Source organism: Prionailurus viverrinus, chromosome D3, assembly GCF_022837055.1.
Source record: "Prionailurus viverrinus isolate Anna chromosome D3, UM_Priviv_1.0, whole genome shotgun sequence".
In the NCBI taxonomy this organism is placed as follows: Eukaryota; Metazoa; Chordata; class Mammalia; order Carnivora; family Felidae; genus Prionailurus; species Prionailurus viverrinus.
This window is the reverse complement of record NC_062572.1, coordinates 43,258,840-43,266,361: the sequence shown is the minus strand read 5'-3', so window position 1 is coordinate 43,266,361 and position 7,522 is coordinate 43,258,840. Positions and strand designations below refer to the sequence as shown.

The window sequence follows — 7,522 nt, the reverse complement described above, 5'->3', positions numbered from 1 at the left end:
TTATCTTACATAAATATGTAATCTATATTTGTTTTAAAAATATTTGTGGCCTAAAAAAAATATCTGTGGGCCTAACATTATAGTTTGGAATGTCGTCATGTTTACATATATAGCATTCATTATATCCTTTTTGAGAAGAACATCTATTTTATGAATATATCAAAAGTATTTACCCATTCTCCCTCCTTTTGAGAATTTAATAACATTTACACAAATTTTTGCTATTTCAAACAGTATGATAAACATTTCCTTGCCTTCATGTGTAAAATAGGAATGCACATCCCCAACTTCAGTTTAAATAAGTCATGAATCTTAATTGCCCCTACATAAGATTGCATATCTTCAGTGTTACCAATACTTGTCCTTTGATTACTAAATGCAAAAAGTTTTGTCCTCCACTGTTATAATTACTTGTTACTATTCTTATTAACCTAAAACTGGGTGTGTACATTCTTCAGATGAAGAGTCCTAGAAAAATTCCATTCAAGTTAAATTTATCTTTACAGTTACTAAAGTCTCAGAAGCCTATTTCTGTTAGTTCTGCAGTTATCAGAAAGTTTTAAACAACTTATCTGCTAACGTTATTAGTTTGAAACAGGTTGTTTGGATAGTGTGAAGATCAATCTAAAGATACAGCTCTATTCAGCTTAGAATATGTTTGTTATAAAACAGTAAGAATGAGAGTATAAAGTTTTATGTGCACTAAAGAGAGACGGTATGTAATTAATATTTCTACAGTCAAATTTTTCCCCACTGGGAGAAAAAAAGAGCATGATTTCAAAAAAACAAAGGTAACTTAACTGTTATTCCCTATTCATCTGGCTTGTGTATTTGTCTAAAAGAAGTAATTTGCTTTGTCTCCTTTATATCTGTAATATACCAGTCTCAACTTCTTTGACCTCATCTTTGTGTTATCTTATGAAATAACTTACAGAAAGAAAAATTATCAAGATGAGCTATTGCTTGTATATTAAGCAGTTTCCACCTCTCCTCAAGGCCAACAAACATTGCACTAAACTATACCAGAGTATACTTTCCTAGTTTTTGAGAATATATTTTTGTGTGTGCGGCTTCATCTGCTTACATAACTAGATCAAACCAGAACCATGAATTCCTATTCAATCTGGTTGATTTCTTTTCCATTCTCTTTCCACATCACAAAAGTCAAAATTCATGAAGAATTCTAAGGACATGCATCAAGCTATCACCAGCTTCCAAAAGTATTAATATGAAGTTCTAAAGATTCTTAGAAAATTAATTATTGGGCATGCCAGACTGAAGTAGAATATTTTTTCTCATTTGAAATAATTGCCCCAAACGTCCCAAGTTAATACTAAGTAATCCAAGAACTAGAGGATATATAAACCCTTTATGTCAGTAGATTAACCAAGAAGTATCAGTTAAAGAAATAAATGATATTTTAGGCTATGCGCATATGCTATTTGTTTTTCAAGATTCCTAGGAATTAGAGCAGAGTTATATTAAAATACACACATATATGCATAAAAACCAATGCACATATACTAAAGGTATTGGAATTCTGCTAATCATAATCCTCATCAAATTGTAATACCACAGATATGATATATTTGTATATACTTTCTGCAAGCCCCCTAGAACTTGGTTTCTCATCATCTCTTTGACTTCCGTGTACATATGCTATCTTGATTTTGCCCATAGCAACTTGTACAGCAAACCAAATCTTCTCTGTTCTCTACCAAACAAATAAATAAATACACTTAGATAAAAATCTTAAATTTTAGTAATTTTCACTCTTATTCACACTCATGATTGTGAAAAAGTGTAAGTGTAGGAGCCCATCAAATACCATGCAATCTCCTACTATCTTACCAACTATTTCAAGACTTTCTCAAAAGCTGTGACCCCAGCATACGGCCATTTCAGATGAATTCATCAAGTCATCTTCCCAACAAAGGTAATTTTCTCCTTGTGAGGTATTCCTATTACACCTGGCAAAAAATATAATATTTGTCATCTTTTTTCTGCTCACAAATATTGGGACAGAAAGAGAAAAATAAACAGCAGGTAATATTTCACTCATAAATGATAATGCTGATAACTTTAAAGGCTGTAGTATTTGACCAAAACCATAGAATTAGTAAAGGTGAGCAACCAGAACTAAATTTCAGCATTTATATTCTTTAGTTCTGATTCTCTGCATTATATCACACTATCTTTTTTAGATATAGTATTGAAATATTTTTTTAATGAAATGTAAACTTTCAGTGCTAAAAGGAAGTTCATCTGTATTCATTAGTCTTCCTGAATCTTTCCATGATCAATAAGTAAATCAGTTTCTCAAATACTAAAATAGCTTTCTTTGGGGATAATCAGCGTTTTTGGTTTTGGTGGGGTTTTTTCTGTTGGTTTTTTTAAAGTAGAGATTCCCTGTTAGTAGTAACTTGGAGCAGATGAGTGTTTTATAGGGTTGGCATAATACCACTAGGAATTGAGGTACACAGCAGGATGCACATAAAATAAAGGTTCAGATGATTTTACACAGGCCTGCACATGATAAAAACTGAACTTCCTGTATATATCTGGAACATATTTACCATTCAACCATTCATCCCCACCCCCAGATAGCCTTTGTTGTTTTTGATGGACCAAGGCTACATAAACATCAGTTGGTTTATTTTAAAACCCAAGAGAACAATAAGTATCCTGTTTTCAATTGCTAGGTTATGTTGTAATTGATACTGATGCTTTTGCTGTGAACATAGAGAAACAGGATTATTTTGCTCTAAAGAAAATCATTTTTATGGTATCAGATCCTTAACTAAATGATGGGATTATTATGCCTAGATATGAACTCTTTTATTAAATAGGAGTTACTTATGCATAATTTAATGAGCATTTAACAAACTATCCTTATATAATTTACTCTGGGTAATATGTGTGTCCTGGAAAATCGACAGTCCAGAATTGCTTGACCTTGGGTCCCTTGATGTCTTTGAGACTAACAATAAAATTAATTTGATTTTCAAACAAATATTCACCTTGAATTGATACCAGCTTAGGAATTTACAGCCTTCAAAAGCTTAAGGTAACAGAGCTATTTCATAGTTGAAACCCCATGAAAAATCTGATAACCTCATGTTATCTGTATCCTAGATATGTCATGATTTTGGGATTCATATTATCATTCATGTTGAATATAATAATAACTTTTAATCAGACTCCCCCTTACTTTAATTATAAGTGACAAATTGTATAGAAAATAATTGTTGTCATATATCTGCAAGATTGCTGCCATCAATTTTTGTTGTCCTTGGGTGTGTGTGTGTGCGTGTGCGTGTGCGGGGTGTGTGTGTGTGTGTGTGTGTGTGTGTGTGTTATCTCTCCCTCCTCCCTTAAGAGGTGCAGTCTATTTTTCCACCTATCCTGATATTGGTAAATATTTTGACCAATAGAACACAGCAAAATAAATGTTCTGGAACTTCTAAGGCCAAGTCATAAGAAGTCTTGCAGCTTCCTTTTGAGTCCCTTGAAACACTTGCTCTGGTGACACTCATACTAGAAGAAGCCAGCCAATTAAGAAATCCAACAACCATGGGGTGCCTGAGTGGCTCAGTTGATTAAGCACCTGAGTTCAGCTTAGGTCATGATATCACAGTTTGTGGGTTCAAGCCCCGTGTGGGGCTCTGTGCTCAAAGCTGGGAGCCTGGTACCTGCTTCAGATTCTGTGTCTCCCTCTCTGTCGCTCTCTCTGCCCCTCTCCCACTTGTTCTCTCTCAAAAATAAATGCATAAAAAACATTTAAAAAAAAGAGAAATCCAAAAACCATGAAAAAGCTATGTCAAGGTCAAGCCACTTAAAGTGTGGAAGATAAGATGCGATGTAGAGAGAAAGAAAGAAGCTAAGACCAAACACGAGTGGAGAAGCCATTTTGAACAGGTAGTTCCAACCACCACAGTTAATGCCATCTGGATTTGAGACTAACTATATGGTCGAGTACTTTCCAAATTCCTAATCCACAAAGCATTAGTAAAATAAATGGTTGCCTTAAGTCACTGTTCTGAGGTAATTTGTCACACAGCAATAAATTAGTAAAAACAGAGGTCCTTTTCTCTTTAATACAATGTACTAGTTCTGCTGCTCCTGAGATATGTGTTTTGAGATAGAATTATCCCAAAATATAGAAATGCCTAGAAAATGCAATCATGGAAAATCACCTTCTTAAAACATTGTACTATTATATTGCCTGCTCTGACTAAAGGAAAAGAAGAGAGAGGAAAAGCTGAAACACTGAAATCAGTGTTAAAATATACAGATAGCTTCTCGTTTTTGCTCATTCTTTCTTTCCACTTTCTCTCCTTTTCAAAAAATTCCACTTATTTAAACTAAAACAAACAAACAAACAAACAAACAAACAAACAAAAACAGTTCACCCATCACCCCTCACTCCTCTGGCAACCATCAACCTGTTCTCTGTATCTATAAATTTTTATTTTTTATTTTTTTATTTTCACTAATTTCATTAATTTTAATTATTTTTATTTTTATTTTCAGATTCCACGTGTAAGAGAGATCATGTGGTATTTGTCTTTGTCTGTCTGACTTATTTAACTTACCTAACAACCTCAGGGTCCATCCGTGTTGTTGCAAATGGCAAGAGTTCATTCTTTTCTCTGGCTGAATAATATTCCATATCACAATTTCTTTATCCAATCTTGTGTCAATGGGCACTTATGTAATATCCATACCTTAGCTATTGTAAATAATGCTGCAATTAATATGGGGGTGCATATATCTTTTTGAACTAGTGTTTTTGTTTTCTTCTGATAAATACCTAAAAGTGGAATTGCTGGATAATATGGTAGTTCTATATTTAATTTTTTGAGAAATCTCCATATTGTTTTCTACAGTGGCCCCACCAATTTACATTCACCAAAAGTGTACAAGGGTTCCCTTTTCTCCACATCCTCACCAACACTTGTTATTCTAGTCTTCTTTTTTGATGATAGCCATTCTAACAGGTGTGAGATTATATCTCATTGTGGTTTTGATTTACATTTCCCTGATGATTAATGATACAGAGTATCTTTTCATGTACCTGTTGAACATCTATATATCTTCTTTGGAAAAATTTCTATTCAGGTCTTCCACCCAATTTTTAATCAGATTTTTTTTGCTCCTGAATTGCATGAGTTCTTCATATATTTTGAATGTTGGCCCTTATAAGACATGATTTGCAAATATTTTCTCCATTCAGTAGTTTGCCTTTTCATCTTGTGAATAGTTTCCTTTGCTGTGATGGTTTCCTTTACTTTTTAGTCTGATGTAGTTTTACTTGTCCATTTTTGCTTTTGTTTCTTCTGCTTTGGGTGTCTTATTAAAAAAATCATCACCAAGATTATATGAAGGAGTTTACTTCCTATTTTCTTTAAGAGTGTTATGGTTTCAGGTTTACATTCAAGCCTTTAATCCATTTTGAGTTAATTTTTGTGTATAATATAAATAGTGGTCTGGTTTCTTTCTTTTGCATATGGCTGTCCAATTTTCCTAACATCAGTTATTGAAAAGATTGTCCTTTCTCTATTGTATATTGTTGGGTCCTTTGTTGTAAATTCATTGTTTATATATGCATGGGTTTGTTTCTGGGCTCACTCTTCTGTCCCACTGATATGGGGCTGTTTTTATGTCAATACCACATTGTCTTAATTATTACAGCTTTGTAGTATACTTTGAAATCAGGGTGTGTGATGTCTCCAGCTTTGTCATTTCTCAACATTGCTTTGTTGGAATAATATTTAATTGGAAGTGAAGCAACTACTTTTAAGTATCAATTATAACTGGGTATAACCCTAAACATAACATCTTTTCTCCAAGAAATAGGAAGCAATGTGAATAAAAGCTACAAACTATAAGGTGATGTATTGAATACACCCAGCAGGAGTCACAAGAACAGAGCCAGTGTGCTCAAATACTCACACTCTGAAATAAGTCAAGCAATGAAGTTACAGAGACAGAATTCTGATGCACCATGTTAAAATACCCAGAATAAAATTTCAGCCAGCCATTCACCTATTTTACACAATGTAGTCAAATATCTGGATATTTGGTATTATTCTGTTTTGTTTTTGTCTTGTTTTGTTTTAATAGACTTTATTTCTTAAAGTTTTCGGTTTATAGCAAAATTTAGAGGAAGGTACAGATTTTCCACACATCTCTATATAGTATTATAGTATAGTATAGTATAGTATAGTATAGTATAGTATAGTATAGTATAGAAACTATTCTGTATAAACAGAATAGTTTCACTGGCTTAAAAAATTCTTCTGTGTTGTACCTATTCATCTCTCTTTCTCTACTAACCTAGGCAATCACTAATATTTTTACTATCTCCATAGTTTTGTTTTTTTTTCAGAAAGTTGTATAGTTGGAATCACATAGCATGTTGCCTTTTAACACTGACTTCTTTCACTTCATAATATTTATTTAATGCTCCTCATGTCTTTGTCATAACTTGATTATTTCATTTTAGTGTGAAATAATATTCTATTGTCTGAATGTACCACAGTGTATCCTTCACCTACCAAATGACATCATGGTTGTTCCAAGTGTTGGCCATTATGAATAAAGCCATTATTAAACAATTAAAGAAATTATAAACATTCATGTATGAATTTTTCTGTGGCCGTAAGTTTCAACTCATTTGGGTAGATACCAAGGAATATGAGTGCTGAATCATGTGGTAAAAATATGACTAGTTTTGTACAAAACTGCCCAACTATCTTCCAAAGTGACTGTGTCATTATGCATTCCCACCAGCATTGAATAGGGATTCCCACTGTTCCATATCCTCACCGGCCTTTGGTAGTGTCAGTGTCTTGAATTTTAGCCATTCTGATAAGATTGCTGTTGTATTTCCCTGTTGTTTTAATTGGTAATCCCCTAATGACATGATATGGACCATCTTTTCATGTGCTATTTGCCATCTATATATCTTCTTTAGTGAGGTGCCTGTTCAGGTCTTCTGTCCATTTTTAAATAAGGATGTTTGTTTCTTACTGTTGAATTTTAAGAGTTCTTGTATATTTTGAATAACAGTCCTTTATCATCTACGTCTTCTGCAAATATTTTCTCTAATTTGTGGCTTGTCTTTCTCAATCTCCTGAAACCATTTGATATTTTTAAAGTAAAATACAAGATGATTGGTCATTTTTAAAATTTTTTCAAATATCTGGGTGTGTACACATGTAGGCACAGACTGTATTATAGATAAGCTGGGAGTAGGGGAGGAAGAAAAGTCACTGGTTTGAGACACTTTTGCCTTCTTTCATTATTGACCCTCCAAGGAACATTTTTAGACCTTCCCCTTAATCATAACTCCCCTCCAAAAATTTTAATACCAGAAATATGCTGTATATATATTTATGTACTGTATGTATTCCTGAGTTTATACATAAAAAGAGCAAGATTTTTTTTGCCTTTTCCCAAAACCAAATTTTTACCACTTTGAGGACAATATTATTCCTTTTGAAAGTGCACAGTTTAA

At 33.1% G+C, this 7,522-nt stretch overlaps 1 long non-coding RNA gene across 1 annotated transcript in view; it reads right to left on the bottom strand.

Annotated features, from left to right (window-relative positions):
- Positions 1-1,880: 1,880 nt before the first annotated feature.
- Positions 1,881-7,522, bottom strand: part of LOC125149440 (uncharacterized) — a 179,041-nt gene continuing 173,399 nt past the window's right edge. Inside the window, exon 4 of the long non-coding RNA XR_007145914.1 lies at positions 1,881-1,970. This is a non-coding gene — a long non-coding RNA (uncharacterized LOC125149440). The remainder of the gene's footprint in view (positions 1,971-7,522) is intronic.